Source organism: Rhipicephalus microplus, chromosome 9 (assembly GCF_043290135.1).
Source record: "Rhipicephalus microplus isolate Deutch F79 chromosome 9, USDA_Rmic, whole genome shotgun sequence".
Taxonomy (NCBI): domain Eukaryota; kingdom Metazoa; phylum Arthropoda; class Arachnida; order Ixodida; family Ixodidae; genus Rhipicephalus; species Rhipicephalus microplus.
In genome coordinates this window covers 120,316,753-120,335,594 of record NC_134708.1, presented here as the reverse complement: position 1 = coordinate 120,335,594, position 18,842 = coordinate 120,316,753, and the positions used below count along the sequence as shown (strand labels likewise).

Below are 18,842 nucleotides of genomic sequence, written 5' to 3'. Positions count from 1 at the left end.
GTGCAGACATGCCCACATGCTCTGCCACGTCCCCTCGTTGGACTCCGTGGTAGGTGGTAGGCACCGTTACCGAAAAATACACATTTTCTCATGGGATCCTCGACCCTCTCTTTAACTGATCGTGCGTCGAAAAGGGTACGCACCGACGCAACTTTACTACTTTGGCCCAAAAACAGAGAAACTTTCCCGAAATACCATGTCCTCCACTGCGAACAATCATCTACAAAAGCTAGAGCAATCTCACCCTTCCTTGTGGCCAAGTGCTTGAGAGAGACCATTGGAACCGGTTATAAGGCCACGAAGATGGCAAGTGGAGATCTGCTTCTCGAATTAAAAGACAAGGAACAGTACAATAAACTCTCGCACCTCGTAGCCTTTGGTAACATCCCCGTCTCTGTGAGCGCACACCGTACCATGAATACAGTAAAGGGCGTGGTATCGAACGAAGATTTGATGACACTGAGTGAAGAAGAGCTCTTTGATGGATGGAAAAACCAAGGTGTAATACATGTCCAGCGCATCAAAATCAGACGTAACAACAATGAAATAGCAACAAAGCACTTGATACTCACCTTCAACTCAACCACTTTACCTGAGACTCTCGAAACTGGCTATGTAAAACTCCATGTCCGACCCTTCATTCCAAACCCGAGGCGTTGTTTCAAATGCAAGGGATTTGGTCATGCATCCCAAAGCTGCCGAGGACAGCTGATGTGTGCTAAGTGTGGCACAACCGGCCACAGTGCTGATGAATGTAGTCATGATGAGGTCCTCTGGGCTAACTGCGAAGGTAGTCACCCCGCATACTCCAGAGCGTGCCCAGCCTGGAAAAGAGAAAAAGAAATAATAACTATAAAAGTTAAGGAAAATATCACATTCAGGGAAGCAAGACAACTGGTCTCGTTATCATTAGCACTAAAAACACCTTTTGCCGAAGTGGTGCAACGAGGGGCGTGACCACAAAGGCCCTTGGCAGTTGCCCGGACCGCGCCTAGCGTGCCGAGGCCAATGCCACAAGCCCCTACGGCGGGAGCAGCCAGCGCTGCCCTGCCCACATTCAGCCTGTCCACACCAGTGACCTCTACAAGCTCTGGCAGCAGCCAGGGCAATCACGAGGCCAAGGGGGCTTCATCAACCACCAGCTCGGTGGGGAAAAAGACTTCGTCGATCGAGGTGAAGTCTAAGCGATGCACAGATCGCTCTTTAGAGCGGGCATCCAGTGCCTCGCAAGAGGCTATGGACACCAGTTCAAGCCAAACGGCGCAGGAAGCACCGAAGGAGCGGCGAGCTTCTCTCGACCGCCGCAAAAAGGACAGAACGCCGATTACAGGGCCTGACAAAGGCCCTGTAAAATGAGCTAATCTGCGTCTTTTCTGCACACAGCACTTTTTCCCTTTTTTTTTCCACTATGGACAAAATCATACAGTGGAACGTAAGGGGAATACTTAGAAATTTAGATGACGTCCAAGAACTTCCGAGTAAGTTTAACGCGAAAGTGCTATGTGTGCAAGAAACGCACTTAACTCCTAAGCACAAGGACTTCCTACGACAATATATTATTTTCCGAAAAGACCGGGAGGATGCTGTCGTACCATCTGGCGGTGTAGCCAATATAGCTGATCGTAGTATAGCATGCCAGCATTTGAAGCTCCAAACGGCCCTTGAGGCAGTGGCCATTCGAGCTGTACTTTTTAACAATCTCATTACCATATGTTCTGTGTACATACCACCGCATCACCAGCTACACAGACGTAATCTAGAATCATTAATAGATGAACTCCCAGAGCCGTTTCTGGTTCTAGGTGATTTTGATGCACACAATGTCCTGTGGGGCGATGCTCACTGTGATGCGCGAGGACGTCTCATTGCGCAGCTCCTTTTATCTTCTAGTTTATGTCTTTTAAATATAAAGGAGCCTACGTATTTTAGCCTTGCAAACAACACGTACTCCTCCATAGATCTTAGCATTTCATCACCGTCCCTTTTACCTGTTTTTAAGTGGAACGTTCTTAAAAACCCTTATGGGAGTGACCACTTCCCAATCATCCTGAGTGCGCCAAACAAAGATCAACTACCCCCGCAGGTTCCTCGATGGAAGATTGACTCAGCTGATTGGGAAGGGTATAGAACTCTTACACACATGACATAGACTGAGCTGTCTGCCCTGACCATAGATGACGCTGTCGCGTATTTTACAGCTTTTATACTTGATGCCGCATCTAAATGTATTGCCAGAACGAGCGGCATGTCATCTAAACGGCGAGTCCGCCCCGCCGCGGTGGTCTAGTGGCTAAGGTACTCGGCTGCTGACCCGCAGGTCGCGGGTTCGAATCCCGGCTGCGGCGGCTGCATTTCCGATGAAGGCGGAAATGTTGTAGGCTCGTGTGCTCAGATTTGGGTGCACGTTAAAGAACCCCCAGGTGGTCGAAATTTCCGGAGCCCTCCACTACGGCGTCTCTCATAATCATATGGTGGTTTTGGGACGTTAAACCCCAGATATCAAACGGCGAGTCCCATGGTGGAACGACGCATGCAGGAAAGCACGGACCACTCAGAACAAAGCATGGGCGTTGCTTTGCGATTCCCCTACAGCAGAAAACCTAAAAAATTTCAAGCGGGTCAAATCGCAGGCAAGGAGAACACGTCAACAAGCTAGACGAGAGAGCTGGACAAAGTTTATATCGAGTATCAAGTCGTACACAGATGAGGGAAAAGTGTGGAATAAGGTAAAGAAAATTAAGGGCCAACAAACGTATTCCCTTCCACTAGTAAATAGCCTCGGGGAAAGCTTGGAGGATCAAGCCAACTTTCTTGGCACACAATTCGAACACATATCGAGCTCCTCACACTACTCCGAATACTTTCAGAATTACAAGGCACGAATAGAAAAACAAAAGTTAGAAAGAAAATCCACAAGAAATGAGGCATATAATCAACCATTCTGCTTAGCAGAACTGCGAACAGCACTCAGCTGCTGTAATACATCTACCCCAGGTTCTGACAATGTAATGTACGTGATGCTGAAGGAACTACCCTCCGAAACTAAAGAAACCCTCCTCTGTCTTTCTAATCGCATATGGTTTTCAGGTGTGATCCCCTCCTCCTGGAAGGAGGCTGTTATAATTCAAATTTTGAAGCAGGGAAAGGATCCCTCTACTGTATAAAGTTACAGACCTATAGCGTTAACAAGCTGCCTCTGCAAACTATTTGAAAAAATGATTAATTGCCGCTTACTCCACTACTTAGAAACAAACAAATTGCTCGACCCATACCAGTGCGGGTTTTGAGAGGGCCGATCTACCATTGACCATCTTATAGGTATCGAGGCACACATACGTGAGGCTTTTGTTCATAATCAGTTTTTCTTATCTGTGTTCCTCGACATAGAGAAGGCCTACGATACTATGTGGAGGTTTGGAATATTGAGAGACCTCTCACACATAGGTATACACGGTAATATGTTCAGTGTCATTGAAAGCTATCCGGCTGATCGTACCTTCCACGTTAGAGTGAGCAATGTTCTGTCCCGAACATATGTACAGGAAACCGGAGTGCCACAGGGTGGGGTGCTCAGCTGTACGCTCTTTATTATAAAAATAAATTCTCTCCGTCTGTACATCCCACGTAATATCTTTTATTCAACATATGTCGACGATGTGCAGATAGGTTTTCAATCGTGTTCTCTTGGGATCTGTGAGCGACAGGTTCGGCTCGCCCTTAACAAGGTATCCAAATGGGCTGATGAAAACGGGTTCAAACTGAACCCACAGAAAAGCACCTGTGTCCTTTTTTCATGAAAAAGAGGCTTGCACCCTGATCCTGAACTGGTCGTTAAGGGTGAGCGTCTACCCATAAACACAGAACATAAGTTCCTAGGTATAATTTTAGATGCGAAGTTAACCTTTGTACCGCACATAAAACATCTTAAAAATAAATGCTTGAAAACAATGAATATCCTAAAGGTGCTGTCACGAACAACGTGGGGCAGCGACAGAAAGTGCCTCATGAATCTGTATAGAAGCCCTATACGCTCGCGTCTTGAGTATGGGGCAATAGTCTATCACTCTGCCACGCCAAGCGCTCTGAAAATGTTGGACCCTGTTCATCATCAAGGCATCCACCTGTGCACAGGCGCCTTTAGAACAAGCCCAGTTGAAAGCCTTTATGTAGAATCGGACGAGTGGTCACTCCATCTGCAGAGAACATATTCTTCCTTCATATATTTCCTTAAAGTAAATACGAACAGTGAGCAACCTGCATATTCCACCATCAGCGACCTGTCCAGCTCTCTACTTTTTTGCAATCGGCCCGCAATGGCACGCCCTTTCTCGCTGCGTGTTAGAGACCTGGCTGAAGAAACAGATGTCCCACTGCTTGAATACCACCTCAGCCCCCCCGCTCTGCGACTCTCGCCATGGCAGTGGCAGGTTATAGACTGTGACACATCTTTACTAGCTGTCACAAAGCATGCCTCCCATATACACATTCGGATGTATTTCTTAGAGCTGCAAAATAAATATGACTGTCCAGAATATTATACTGATGTATCCAAGTTCCATACTGGTGTGTCCTATGCGGCGGTCGGCCCATCCTTCTCGGATGCGGGCGTTCTGTCCACCAGCACAAGCATTTTTACAGCCGAGGCTTACGCGTTATTCGTAGCCGTTAAACACATCAAAGAATTGAATACGCCAAGGGTAGTTATATACACAGACTCCCTGAGTGTCGTAAAAGCGTTGAAAAATCTTAGAAAACAGAGAAACCCTATAATTATATCCCTCTATTCAATACTGTGCGCGGCCTATACTTCCAAGCAACATATCGTCGTGTGCTGGGTGCCAGGACATCGCGAGATCGAAGGAAATGTGTTGGCCGACCAGCTCGCCACGTCAATTAACGGAAGCTCTGCCAACTCTTCAGTTGCTGTCCCTATAATGGATCTAAAACCAAACATACGGAAAAAGCTAAGGGCTTAGTGGCAGAAGTTATGGGATCAACAAACTCATAACAAGTTACACTTGTTTAAACCATACCTCTGTAACTGGCCACCCACGTCGAAAACACGCCGTACAGAGGTCAGTCTCTCTCGGCTTAGAATAGGACACACACACAGCACACACACACACCTTTTGTCTGGTGGTGACCCACCCAGCTGTCACAGATGTGGCCGTCCACTTACGGTACTTCACATACTCCTTGAATGCTCTGAGCTAGAGGCTTACAGGAAAAAACATTTTTCACTAGCGTACAAGGAACACATACCCCTTCACTCAGCTATGTTTATTGGTCGCGAACCTCTTTTTAAATATAATGCATTGAATGCATTCTTAAAGGAAGTAAATACTTTCCATGTTATCTACTCAAGTGATCGGTAGCAAGGCCTCTGAAACGACGCTGGTGCTGCGGATGCTACACCCAAAGAGAGCACCTGTCTCCCATCCCTTGGGACCAAGGGCGCCGGCGAGGTATCGGTGCTAATATAACACTCCTATTCTATGGTGTCATCATAACTTAAGACTCATTCTCACCAGGCATGCTTCACTTCACTTTCATGATTTTAATAAAGATATGTCTTACGCACCTTTAGAGCGCAGAATCTTAGGCCCTTTTACAGCCATTTAACATAACCATTGCTCTCATCCGATATCATTTCCTGGCGCTCTTTGGCCATCAATGGCCCTTGCGCCATTAAACAACATATATCATCATCATCATCCAGCCCGTGACCCTTCGACGACCTCAGCGCTGCGGTGCTCGCCTGCTACGGTGAAAGCTACCGCCCGCTTCCGGGGAGCCGCGAGTTCCAGGTTTCCCCTCCGCCCCAGCGAGCGGTATGAGACGGCCCGCAGTCGTACCTTGACAAAGACCTCACTTCCTCGTCTACGACTACTTCTACTTCTGATCCGGTCGCAGGAACATCCAATCCAGCACCTAAGCACGACCACGAGGTAGACGACGCCCCCACTGCTACTGACTTCCCCATGAGAAGTGCATTCCCACGGAGCTCGTGTACGCAGCTCCGGCACGCGACACCGTGTTCTCACCCGACTTCACAACAGCTACCTTGCCGCAAGCCTCGGAGTCTGGCGCAGACATCCTTGCACCCACTGTTCACCTCTCGGTCGTGGAGCCTTCATCATCCCCAATGTCGAAGGGCGACTCTCTACCAACCCCAACGCTCTGGGTGTCCTGCCAGCAGCGACCAGCATCGCCCTCGCAGTTTTCCGCAGCTGAAGTTAAAGCCACTAGCCATCAAGCGTGGCCAAACTTCCGAGACACTGCGACTACGACCGATGCTCCTGAGGAAGATGTGCCTGGTTCGGCTATGACACAACAGGCCGCACCTTGTGTACCACCCATACAGGCGGCTCGGCCGCCTGGATCGGGGCGCGCGGCAGTGTTGCTCCGGCCGTTCCATTTGGACGGAGGAGGCGTAATTGCAGAAAGGGGCGTGGCCGCTGCTTTTGCCACACCGCGGCGCGTACTTACTACTCCTCCATTCCTTTGCTGTCTATGTGGAAAGGTTTGCAGCGCCTTGAAAATATCGCTGTATAGTAACCGTGGGTTGGCATACCACCTCCCCCACCCTCACAAAACGCACATAAAAGAATGGACAGCGGCTATCGCTATATTCTTTATTTTTGTGTGTGTCTGCGCGAGTCCCTGTCGTAATAATAGTGCTCGAGTGCGCTAGCAGCTTCGAGTGCGCTATGGCACGTAAAGCTCGCGCATTGGCATTCCTTCTATAGAAGGAATGCCATGATGATTGTCTTATTTTGTACTTGCCATGTTTGTGTTCAAGAGGATTTGCAAGCATTACACGTTCACGATGCATAGAATAGTTTATTTAAAATAGAATAGTTTATAGTATAGCATAGAATAGTTTAGTTTATTTATTTATTTTTCACACGTCGAAAAGCCGACATGGGACGATTTCGTCTGTAGTTTGAGTTGTGTATCCTGTTGAATTCACTGGGTGCCTATTCTCAATATTTTGGGGGGATAGCCTGTATGTCATGAGTAGTTTCAGACTCCAGCAAGGTTCCAGAACTCATGGGTAGGCAGATCACAGATGTTGGAACCAGCTGGTGGCTTTCTTCACGGCCACTTGGTGTGCAATCTTCGACACTGTCACTGTTCACTGTGCAAAGGACGACCTTGGTGGTAGGAACTGCCCACGGTGGTTGTTCCCGCTCCAACTTTCGTCGCTTCTGTGGTATTTGCGGCTGCATATAGGTGGGGTAACCAGGAAAGACACTGGGAACAGCAGTCCTCTTGAGACGCCGTCTCTTGGGTGAATCAGAAGAGTAGTCATCGCCCACAAAATGCAATGAGCAGACGACGCTACTGGCGGACTTGTCGTTTGGAATGAAATCTTTCCTGGATATGGCTTTAAGCCACTTTTGCTAAATAGCCTGGTCTGCAGGAAACTCGTGGAAGCTTACACCAAGCTTTTTCCTGGTGCTTGACTTGCAGTGCGGCACGCAGCAGTACGGCATGTTTCTGAAAAAGACGGTAAATCACACACAGAATCTCAAAGCAGACCAAAAAACAAATTATTTGCCTGAAGTCAGTGTGGTATGACAACATGAAAATGCATATGAAAACATGTATGCAAGTCGCAGAAAGCCATATCAGCAGCCGTTCAGCCAAAGAACCGGTAGATTAGTTCGAAGCGTCGCTCATCGCTTCCGCGTTCAAATTTGCCTACATGCAGCCTGCGCTTAAGTAGAAATGTCGCATTCGCATCACTGTCATATCGTGGGAACTTCAGAATGCAAAGAGACATGTCAAAAAAAAAAAAAATGTTGCCTATCATCGGCAAGGTGAAAACAACAACATTAGCATTATCGCAATTTAGTTTTCCAACAACGTGTTGCTCTCAAGACAGCGCTTGACCGCAGAACATAGCTATGCAGTGTTGACGATGACGAAATGCATTTCCATTAAAAAAAAACAAAAAAGCATGGCGCGGGTCGATACAGGCGGCCGTGCGAGAAACGGCCACCAAAACAAAGAATAAGAAGCACGTCAAATCGCGCACTCGGCACAACAATGTGTCATGGCATTTGAACGCGCAATGCAAACGAAGTCCCCTAAGCACGCTGCTTGGCTCTATCTCGAGCGTAATATGCTACAGTGAACTGCACTCTGTGTAAAGACCGATTTAGAAAACATAACATCGTACCATGATTCCAGTCACCACGCGCATGATGTCCAATTCCCATTTCTCCAAGCACGTCTGCGGCTGTCTACGACGCCGCCAGTGCAGCGTCGTCCGCAAGGGAGTGGGAGAACAGTGCCGCGTCGCGGCACGCAGCCATACTACCTCGATTGCATTTTTTCAAAAGCGTGCGCGCCGAATGAGACAGCCGAAGCAACCGCCGCGCGCCCCGATCCAGGCGGCCGTGCAGGCGGACAACCACCAGGCTGCCTCGACGAGCACGGGTACGCCAGCCGACCTTCCAGTAAAGCCCACGCCTACTGGATCTCATGACCGCCCTCCGGAGTCCTTGAAGTGTGACACGACATCGAAATAATGCACTTTGAATTCAGACGTGCCCCTCGCCACGGCTCGGGCGTCCGCTACCTCTCTGTGGCGCATCGGCCGACCAGTCTCTGTGGACCTGTTTGCCTGCCGCGACCCTCGTGCGCTTCTTCGAGCACGGCGTTTCTACGTCCGTCGACTCGGCCACCTGCGCCGGCATGGCAGGCGCTCTGTAATGCTTAGGTCGGTGTTTCGTTGATGGTTGCGTCCGCATCAGCACAGCCAGCCAACTGCTCTTTGTCGACAGCCTTGTCGGCATCATGTGCATTGTCGGAGACTCCGCCGCGACCATTCGATATCATTCCTCGGGCATCTTGGCTCCGCTTTGACCCATCAGACCGCTTTGCCCACATCACCGACACGGGTTCTTCAGCTCCTTCCCACGGCTCTAGATGGGGGCACCTTTGTCAGCCGCGTCCGCTCGAACCGCCGTATTCGCTCTCAAATTCTCCCAACCAGTCGTCCTGGGTCACACGTGTCTATGACCTGAGCGGCCCGGCTCTTTCATCTCCGTCCCCTGCGTTTCTCCTAGTGGCGACCACCAAAGACCCACTGGTTCCTGATGGTCCCTTCTCGTTGACAACCTGGACTTGCGTCACGAACCTGCTTGTACTTATGCCCCTGCCCCCATTGTTTTTCATTTTGGCTTCATTTCTGTGGGGGGGGGGGGGAGTAATCTGCAGTGTCATCATCATCACCATTCATCATTATCGAAATTTTTTCTAGCCACCGCGCTGCGCCTCTCGTGCAGCTCATGCCACAGCTCGAGGCGGGAGCTGGTAGATCGTGCTCACGTGCCTGGTGGTTTGGATGGTGCAGCCGCCGCCGCTCGGCTTCGGCAATCGCCTTTCATAATAAAGTGGCGAGACAACGACATGACCACATTGGCCGCCATCCCGTCTTCCTCTCTCGCTACAGTTCGAAGACCACTTTCACTTACGAATGACCACCAGCACAAGCTGTGTTGACTAAAAGGCATTTGTGAGTTTCGATTTTAATCGCACAGCCGTTACAGCGACTGTCAACTAATATCTAGTAGTGTAAATCGAATATAATGCAAGACATATCATTGGGTTGGGCTATGGTCCCTAAATCTGGCTATAGTTTGCCATCTCCATACTGTCTCAAGCTAAGCCATGTCCACAGAGTTTAAGGCCGTGCAGATGTAATTGAAAGCACATTGTGTCTTTTTGTTTCAAGATTATGCTGCTGCACGAAAGACTTTGTCCAGCCAAGTGCACAAAATTTCAGAAGATGGTTGACATTGCAATGATGTGGCAATTTGGACAGCCCAAATGTATGGTCCACATGTTAGCTGGATCCAAAAGTTGTTTTTAACAGTTTTTAATTGAAAACTAGGGTCTTTCTAATCACAAGGTAAATATTGTGGACACTTTATATTTAGTTCTGCCTAGAAAAACTGCATGAACTGAACACACTATGAAAGAAATCGTGAATGTCTTGATGTTCTTGTAGTGTGCCCTGTGAAGCATGGCCTGTCATTGTCAACCGTATGGGAAGTGCTGAAGTTTTTTCTCTTGCTTAGCTATGAACAAACTTTAGTAGAACTAGGTTTCAGTGTGAACAAGCTGGTCATGGTTGAAAACATGGCAGAGCTTTCGTATCCATCAAAATTCACGGTGGGCTGCGTAATGTTCCACTGCGGAAGGAAGTGAAGTCATCAGTGAGCCAAAATATGCGTTACACATGAAAAAAAAAACAGAAAAAACAAGTTGTGGTACAGCTTGAAAAGAAGAGAACTCGACCTACACAACCTGCAAGAGAAAAAGACGAAATGAAAAAACAAATGTTTGCTGGCGTCAGTAGATCAGTTTTTGAAAGAATCCAAAGCTAAAAATAACGTGGCATGTCTTATCAAGGCCAACAGGTTTCGCCAAACAGGTAAAGAAAAAGTGGCACAGGTAGCTGCTCTAGCAAAAAGGCATCGATGCAAAACCAGTGCTTCTTTTTTAAGTCTTTTGCAAAAGTCATATGAAGTTACACTCCTTGAATTTTTTTCTTTTTTGAATCATTCAAATTTGTCAACAGTCCTTGAATTTACAACCAAATATTGTGTAGGAACTCTGTATGTACAGAGTTGGAAAAAAGGCAAAGTAATGCCTGAGAAGGTGCCATCACTCCTCCCAGTCGATAAGGTGCACAAGGACCAGTAATGCACACTTGTTAAAACAATATTAAACAAGGAAGTAGCCACATTTGCACAATTTGTGTAACAGTTTATGAATACATCTTTAGAAGAACATTTATAATTCGAGACCCGTCTGCAAGACTTATAGTAATGGTGTGGTGTAACATTATTTTTTCAATAATATCTGGGTTTGCAATCTGGTTGAGCAATGTGGTGGGGATCTTCCCTTTCAAAGCAGCTAGTCGCCAGTTTACGTCGAGTGGTGTAAGTGGAAAGGCGAGCCGTCAAGTCCATTGTTTTTTTTTTCCACCTTGTAACACGGCATCATGGAGTCTGTTGGCTTCAACAACCATGCTCTATCAAGTTCTGCATGAAGCATGGAAAGAATGAAATCGACATATTTCACATGTTCTAAGAGGCTTTCAAGGATTAGTCCACTTCAAGACCAGAGTCAGAGAGGTGGCACAAAGCGCTCGAGGAAGGCTGGGAGAAGGTCGTCGACGAACCCCATTCTGGGCGCTCGGCTGCCACCAGAAACAATGAAAATGTGAATCATGTGCATGAAGTTACGCATTCTGACTGTCAATTGAGTTTCCTGCAAATTGAGTTAGTTTTTCAGAGAGAAACTCAGTGCTGCCTCTTACTAGAAGTGCTAAAAAAAATTGAAATGCTGGGTTGCACGCACGAGGTCTGACATCAAAGACACGGTCAAGCTCTGCCATGACAGTGCCCCCTGCCACACATCCTTCATCGAACCAACAATCTGGCTTGGAGCAACCATCCTCCCTTACAGTCCTGGCTTGGTTCTGTGCCGCCTTTTTTTTTTTTTTTTTTTTTTTTGCAGCTGGGAGCTGAGATGCCCAACAATATGTTGGACCTAATGTCACTCTGTGGTGATGCCTGTGCATGTGTCTGTTTATGAGGAAGCACTAAGTTACTCTTTATTACTTCATTGAAGCAGCTTTGATGGTAGGTTTTTGGTAGGCTGTTCTAATATCGCAACTATGACTTCACATTTCAATGTAAGATCCAGACAATTGCTTTAATAGGTTATCTTCAAAAACAATTCATGTGAAGTTTGGAAAGTATAGCAACTAATAATTTCAAGCTGCTGTCAAGGGCTTGTCAGAAATTGCTGCTTCCTGGAGCTTCCAGCCAACTGGCATCTAGGGTCACCCACATCATGGAACTTCAAAGCAATGGATGAGGGCCACTTTCAGATTGAAATAATAAAAGTGCAGCTTGGCACTGTCTGGGGCCTTCTGGTGCAATCATTTTAATTGAATATTCACTTACTAGCTATGCTAAAATTAAAGCAAATCAGATGCTTATACCAGAATGGGATGGCTATATTCGTTTTCTATTTTCAGCATGCACTTGTTGCTGTGTGCTCTTACTTGCGATTTAGTTATACACAAAATAGTTTGCTGCTGTGGTGTTTACAAGGCCCGTCTTCAGATCTCTGTTTCAATCCCGGACGCAGTACAGTCAAACCCTTTTATAAAAGACACTGATATAAGAGACAAATGGGTATAAGAGATATCGGTGTGCGTACAGTAAAATATGGGTTTATAAAGAAATGCATACGAGGTACCCTGCTTATCAGAGACATCTCATATAAAATGAAAGAATTGCTGCCTGGAGTAGGCCTCGTATAAATGGGTTTAACTGTATTCATATTTTGATAAAGTCGAAATGCTAGAAGCCCATGTATTATGTGATGTTGGTGCACACCGGATAGTGAAAATTACCAGAGCCCCGCACAACTGCATAATTAAGTTGTGGTTTGCGGTTATGCCATGTAACAGCCCTGATATGAACGCAATAACATTAAAGAGCTCGCTTTGCAGGAGTTCTGGCGTCTGTGTTGGCGTCGCTTTTGTTGGTTGTGAGCAAAAAGAGTAGTCTTGTTCATAATTGAAAGACCAAGAAAGATGCAAATACAATAAAAATTTCCAGGTCCGGCGAGGATTAAACCCAGGCTATTTGCGTGGTAAGCAGATATTCTACCACACAGCCACGTGTCTGCTTGAAAATACTGTTAAAATAACTTCCTCTGCTTGGAAATGCAGCGAAAATAACGTTCATGCTTTACAAACACCCGCACCCAGTATACAGGTTTCTCATACAACGTGTAAAATTGTGTGGTACAGGTGCACATTGCTATCGGGGCAACAGAAGCTGTGATTATCGTAACAGCTTCGTGGTTTAAAGCTAACCACCCTTTACAAAGGGCACACACATGACTGTGCGTATTCCCTTAAGATCACGTAGTGGGTGCCTTGCAAATAGGAAAACATTTCATGCACTAATTGTTAGGGCTTTAAAACATGGTACCCTATTACACAAAATGAGCCACATGTAGAAGCTTCACTGACACGAGCTATTTTCAGCTCAGTCGATTATGTTGCAGTAGTCGACAATTTGAGCTTCTGCACTATCATCATACAATAAAAGGTGTGCACTAAGTCGTTAAAGTACACACTATGGAGACAAGATATCTGCATCGCATTCAACTCTTGAAGGCAAAGCTTAAAGGTTCCTCAGGTTGACTATTATTATTTTGCGCAAAATATATGCTTGATGCGTCTTTCACCAATGCTACTGCAATGCCTTGTGAACCTTGTGTAAAGAAAATATTGTGCATTATGCGACAATAATGCACCAGAATTAGCATCAAAGATCCCATTGCCAAAACAGATGAAGTCTGATGTCATGAGAGTTGAATGTGATTGTCCCAATCATGGGTGTTTGTAAATGTGTCAGAGTATGGACTAAAGTGTGTACCTTTGCACAAGATTTTTTCTTGTATGTTTATACATGTTTCCTTTGGTCCATGTTTGGTGCCCTGTGGTTGCAGACTTGAGTATTGCTCATGGGATGTGTGAGGTCTCTGGTGACTGCACCATGCACTCCTTAAATTTAGAGGCACTTGTCATTATTGCCTTGCGAAAAGAATTTATTACTGTGGATTGGCACATTTCTTGCTATGTGCTCTATAAAGTGCCTTGCGCTAAGTGGTGGTAAATATCTTATCCGTGCTCTCTTCTGTGTGGAAAGTCATGATGAGCATTAGTTTATGTTGCTCTGTTCCAAAGCATTTTAAGAACGATGCGGGATCTATGTACAATTGTCTTCTTCAAATGCTTGCAGCCGGGCTTCTCCCCAGAAATTTTTCAGGGGTGCACGTACTGAGAGTGGAAAAAGGCATATTAATTATAAAAATTTAGAGTTTTTGAAGATCCATTTTTGAGACATTCACAATACATTTTTGGTCACATTATTACACACAGAAAACGAAAGCAGGGGCACTCCTGGAAACTGCTGCACTGCCTCAGTCAGACTTCTCTTTGAGTCGAAGGTATGACTCACTGGCATGGCGCGTGTAGTTGCTAATTCTTGCTAAGGCACATTGCCAGGCTGGTTTGTTAGGAATAGTAGTTTTAGATGGCGTAGCACATCACGACAGGGACAGAAGAGAGGGAGACACTGTGCTGAGTTGTCATTTCCTATCACACATGCCATTTATACCATAACAGAAGATTGACAAAACGCTGAGGGAACGTGTGAAAATACAGCATGTAGTGGTTGTGGGCTCAGTGTTGACACGTTCCTGGTCAGTGTTGTACCGTTTCATGTTGTTGCCTCGTCCTGTTAGGGCATGTGTAATCAAAAATAGAACTTTTAGTCTGCAAGTTAGCACTGTGTGTGCGTCCGCCCTTCTCTGTCGTGTTTCAGCGCTCTTTCTGTAGTTTTGTAATGCACAAGGTTCTGTCTGCCCTGTCCTTTTTTTCTGTGTTTGCGCTCTGAAGAACTTGCCAGATGCATTATGCCTTATGAATTGTGTTCATTACTGATTCTTTCGACACTTACTCACTGTGGTTTGCAGAAATAGGGGGCAGTCTATCGAAAGCAGTGGACGTGGCTAGCACAGAGCCAAGGGTGGCATTTCTGCCCACCAAAGGGGGAACCGTGCTTCTTCTGGCTGTGCATTGTCAGCTACAAGTGGAAATTGCACCCCTATGCTGCTGATTTCAGCATGCTTCTTCTGTCTTGCCTCATCCTCATTCCCTTTTCCCATCAAGATCTTTATTTTTGTTTCATCATTTTTGCACTCAAAAGCAAATGGACGAAGAAAATGAAAAAAAAAATCCGCTAACAGGAACTGTGTGACTAATAAAACTTCTTGTTGGGCTTATTGGTACATGCTTACTGAAATACAAAAAGACACATGCTATCAAGGAAGTAATATTAAAGACAGAAATGAAAGGGCGTTTCTCGGAAATATCATTATTCTCACAATATTAGCAACATATATAACTTTAGCAACATTCTGCGCGCACATCGCCTGGTATGCTCGCCAGAAACGCACAATAAGATTGACAAAAGTAACAAAAGAGCCACTGAATGAAAAAATATTCCAAGAAGTTGAGTTCACCATCATGCAGAGCAACAGATGCATCACTAACACACATATCTTTGTTCTTTTTAATGTAGTTTGCTTCCATGATTTCACGCGGTCAGGTATCATTACTCTTTCCAAGAATGGATACACTGGAAAACCCAGGCTCGCACTTGCAATGTACACCTGCCTGTGCCCACGAATTTCTACAGTACCGAAGCTATCCCTGTGTGGGAAGAGGTATGCAAGGCTGTATGTCGCCTGCCCGGTTGGCATGGTGTACGACGTCCCACTCAGTTGCGATATATCGGCCAAACAGGTTGGTGAATAAAGGACGAAATTAGGGAACATGCGCTTTCTGTGAAAAGTATACTTTTGGCACATTTTCCTGTGCACTGTGGTTCCTGCAAGTGGGAGCCTGGGTTTTCCAGTGTATCCAGTCTTGAAAAGAGTGATGATACTTTACCGTGTGAAATCATGGAAGCGTACTAGATTAACTCTTCTAGACGCTAAGTACATAACTGTGCACACCACTCGTTTTTGGTATTTGCATCAAGTAGAGGCTAAGAAAAAGCAAGATATATCGTACTTTGGATTAATTTAACATCGTGCACAATAAATTTGTCTTCATTTAACATCATTTTGCAGGGTATATGACTTTGGAAACACTACCACGTTCTAAGTGCCATGCGACATGTTGCTTCCTGGGAACAATGTGAGCAGCAGAATGTTTTTTTGCTTAAGACTGACATAACCGAAAATGAATTTGCATTATATTCCTAGCCTGAGACTTTATTCCGTTTATGCCAGAAGTAAGCATTCATGACTTCAGAATAAAGAGGTATTTAATTATAGTTTAGTTATAATGAGTTGCTATAAGACTTATAAAACTGAATAATTACCCCTATGTTTTTTTAAAAATAGAATACAGGGTGTCTTTAAGTAATGTTCTAGTGATTTGACACATTTACGGAAAGTTCTTCATAGGTAGCGTCTGAAAGCTACCTCTGTGTTAGTGCTGCATCTGTTACTTTGCATGGTGGTGAATTTAGTTTCTTCTAATCCTTTTTTTTTTTTTTTTCACTTAGAGGCTTCTTTTTGTCATTATTTTGTCAACCTTATTGCATGTTTCTGACAAGCATGTGCGCTGATGTGCCCGCACATGATTGCTTCAACGAATATACGTTGCTGATGTTTTGAGAATAAAGTTAGTTGCCAGTGACGCCCTCTCTGTTCTCTCCTTGATGGTAGGCGTCTTTTTGTACTTTAGTAGGGAGTTGTGTGCCTGAGCTGACGCTCTGACTAGTGAACTTTTCTGTTTCAAGACCACGAGAAGACTTGTTTGAATGTTGCCTGGAGCACACAGCCCTTGTTTACGTTTCAAGAGTGATGCAGCACAAGAGAAAACATGGGACAAGACACGTCCTGTGTCTTCCCTTGTGCTGTGATCAATTTCGACATTGAATATACCAAGTAGTAAATATCGACAATTCGCCCCGTTTATGGATCTTTTCATCACGAGCTGTCATTTTCCTGTCATTTTTCTTTTTTATGGATAAAGAAATGCAAGAGAAGTTCGTGCACTTCCTTTTTTTGCAGTTCTTTGTCTGTGTGCTTTTGTGTACAAAAATGGCAAAGGAACCCGCCTCAGTGGTCTAGCGGTGAAGGCTGCTGACCCGCAGGTTGTGGGATCGAATCCCAGTCGTGGCAGCCACATATTCGAAGGAGGCCAAAATGCTTCAAGTCCGTGGGCCTAGATTTTAGGGATTGGTAAAGAACCTCAAATGGTCGAAATTTCCGGAGTCGTCCACTATGGTGTCTCTGATAATCATATGGTGGTTTCGGGATGCTAAACCCCAGCAATTATTATTAAAAATTGCTAAGGTGAACTTATTCCAACTAGTTGGTTGACTCAGAATAGTGATGCCTCACTTGTGTTCTTGATTTTTATGCCTATGTGTAGCGCAAGTTTGTGTACATATTAGACACCAGCGACTGTGCGAGCGCCCTTGATTTTTGATGGTTTTCGATTTTCTTACAGGAGAATTCGCAAATGGAATTGTGGTCTGCAGCAAAAAGCGGGCACATCCTCAAGCTTTGTCAAGCACTTGTGGATGCAGCGGGGCTCAGCTTTTGTGCAAAAACATGGTTTCTTAACCAGTGTTTAATGCATTGTGTCACTATTGTAAAAAAATCTATTGTTGCATTGCTGCCTAACGTCCACAGTGCACATTAGGCATGTAGACTTTGCATTTTCACTCGCTATGGCTGTTTAATGAATATTGTGTGTTGAGTGAATATTAACAGTTTCAGGCCCTATATGTGAACGTGACTTATTTCTGTATGCTCTGCCAACTAGTGAAGAAGAAAGAGCAAATTACATTGTACATTCATTCAACTGAACCTCCACCTGGTCATTTAACATAATGGCCAGCCCATGACTACAGCCACTCACATTGTAAAGGCACCACATTGTTTGATGGCCCATTCAACGCACCTCATCTCTTGAATAAAATTATGAAAAAAGTGATCTTTGTTTGCTCAAAGTGAATAGAATTGATAACAAGTTGCACATGCATTTCGGGACTGTGATTCTTTTTTTACCTGAAAATGAAACATGACTGACTTCGTAATAGTTACACCTTGAATACATTTAGTTACTAAAACTTGCACAAAACAACGTACTCATCCGTTTCTTTAATTGTTAAATTGAGCGCCTTGGAGTGATATAGCATAAACTTGAGAGACTTTCGGAAAATCCTTCACATCTTCTAATGAAAAAAGGTGAAGGATGCATGCATAATGTTATCTAGTGTTTGGTTGTCTCTCTGTTTGCACACATCATGCAGTTCAAAGCCATGGTTAAGCAACCTACTTTAGCTGTGCCGCACAGGCCGTTTTGGAAAACCATTGAATTGGCGAAACTCTGTATATTCAAGGGAGTTGTCAGTAAATGGAGTTTTAAAGGCTGGCAAGTGGTTCAGGCATGTTTCCCACAAAAATAGTGTGGTTCTTTAGGTCCATATTTTTCTGCCTATGTCACTGAAAGTTAAATCATATAAATTCACTTAAAACTCAAATATATCTGCTAATGTTTAAATATTTCAATAAATTGTTTATTCATTCTTAGTTATAAGTGAGTGTTTCGCTTTCGAGTTGTTGAGCATGAAACTGTGGCGAGCGACACAGGAGGTGGTGCGATGAAAGCAATCACATTGTTGAATGTATGGACAGTTTACACATTTCAAGTGGCAAAAATACTTATGAATAATTGACAACTCTCGCATATTCTGCTTTTCAAACATACTGGTTAGATTCACTGTTCCAAATTGTGTGTACAAGCACACTGTGAATTGGAGATGCTGTTTCTGCTTTGATTGTTCAGTGGCTATTTCAGTTTTTTTATGAGAGTCGTGAAGGGAGCCGTATACTCAGTAAACTATTGACTTGACGGCCTTCAGAACGATCTGTGTAGCAGCCTGCACTCGACCATTGAGTCAATAGAATATCAGTAGGACAGTGTTTAAAACTCCTGTATTTGTGTGACACGGGCCACGTTATATTCAGTGCTATTTATTATGTGCACAGGTTTGGAACCGTGAAATATCCCTTGTGTTTAGCAGCAGTGGCTGTTGTTCATGTGAATGCAAAGCAGAGTGCACTTTATGTTTGAGACCATCTGCACATCCCAGTTCTAAACCACAATTTTTTTTTGTGATGGTGGATGTTGCAATAGATATTAT

General features: G+C 44.9%; 1 protein-coding gene across 4 annotated transcripts in view; it reads left to right on the top strand.

Annotated features, from left to right (window-relative positions):
* LOC142772135 (uncharacterized) overlaps positions 1-18,842 on the top strand; it is a 94,635-nt gene that overhangs the window by 59,054 nt on the left and 16,739 nt on the right. Inside the window, exon 3 of one of the 4 annotated variants that reach the window (XR_012886286.1) lies at positions 17,141-18,235. The exons of 2 other annotated variants lie outside the window; for them this stretch is intronic. The gene's annotated coding sequence lies outside the window, so the exon portion shown is untranslated. One more of the 4 variants, XR_012886287.1, reaches the window with a different exon arrangement.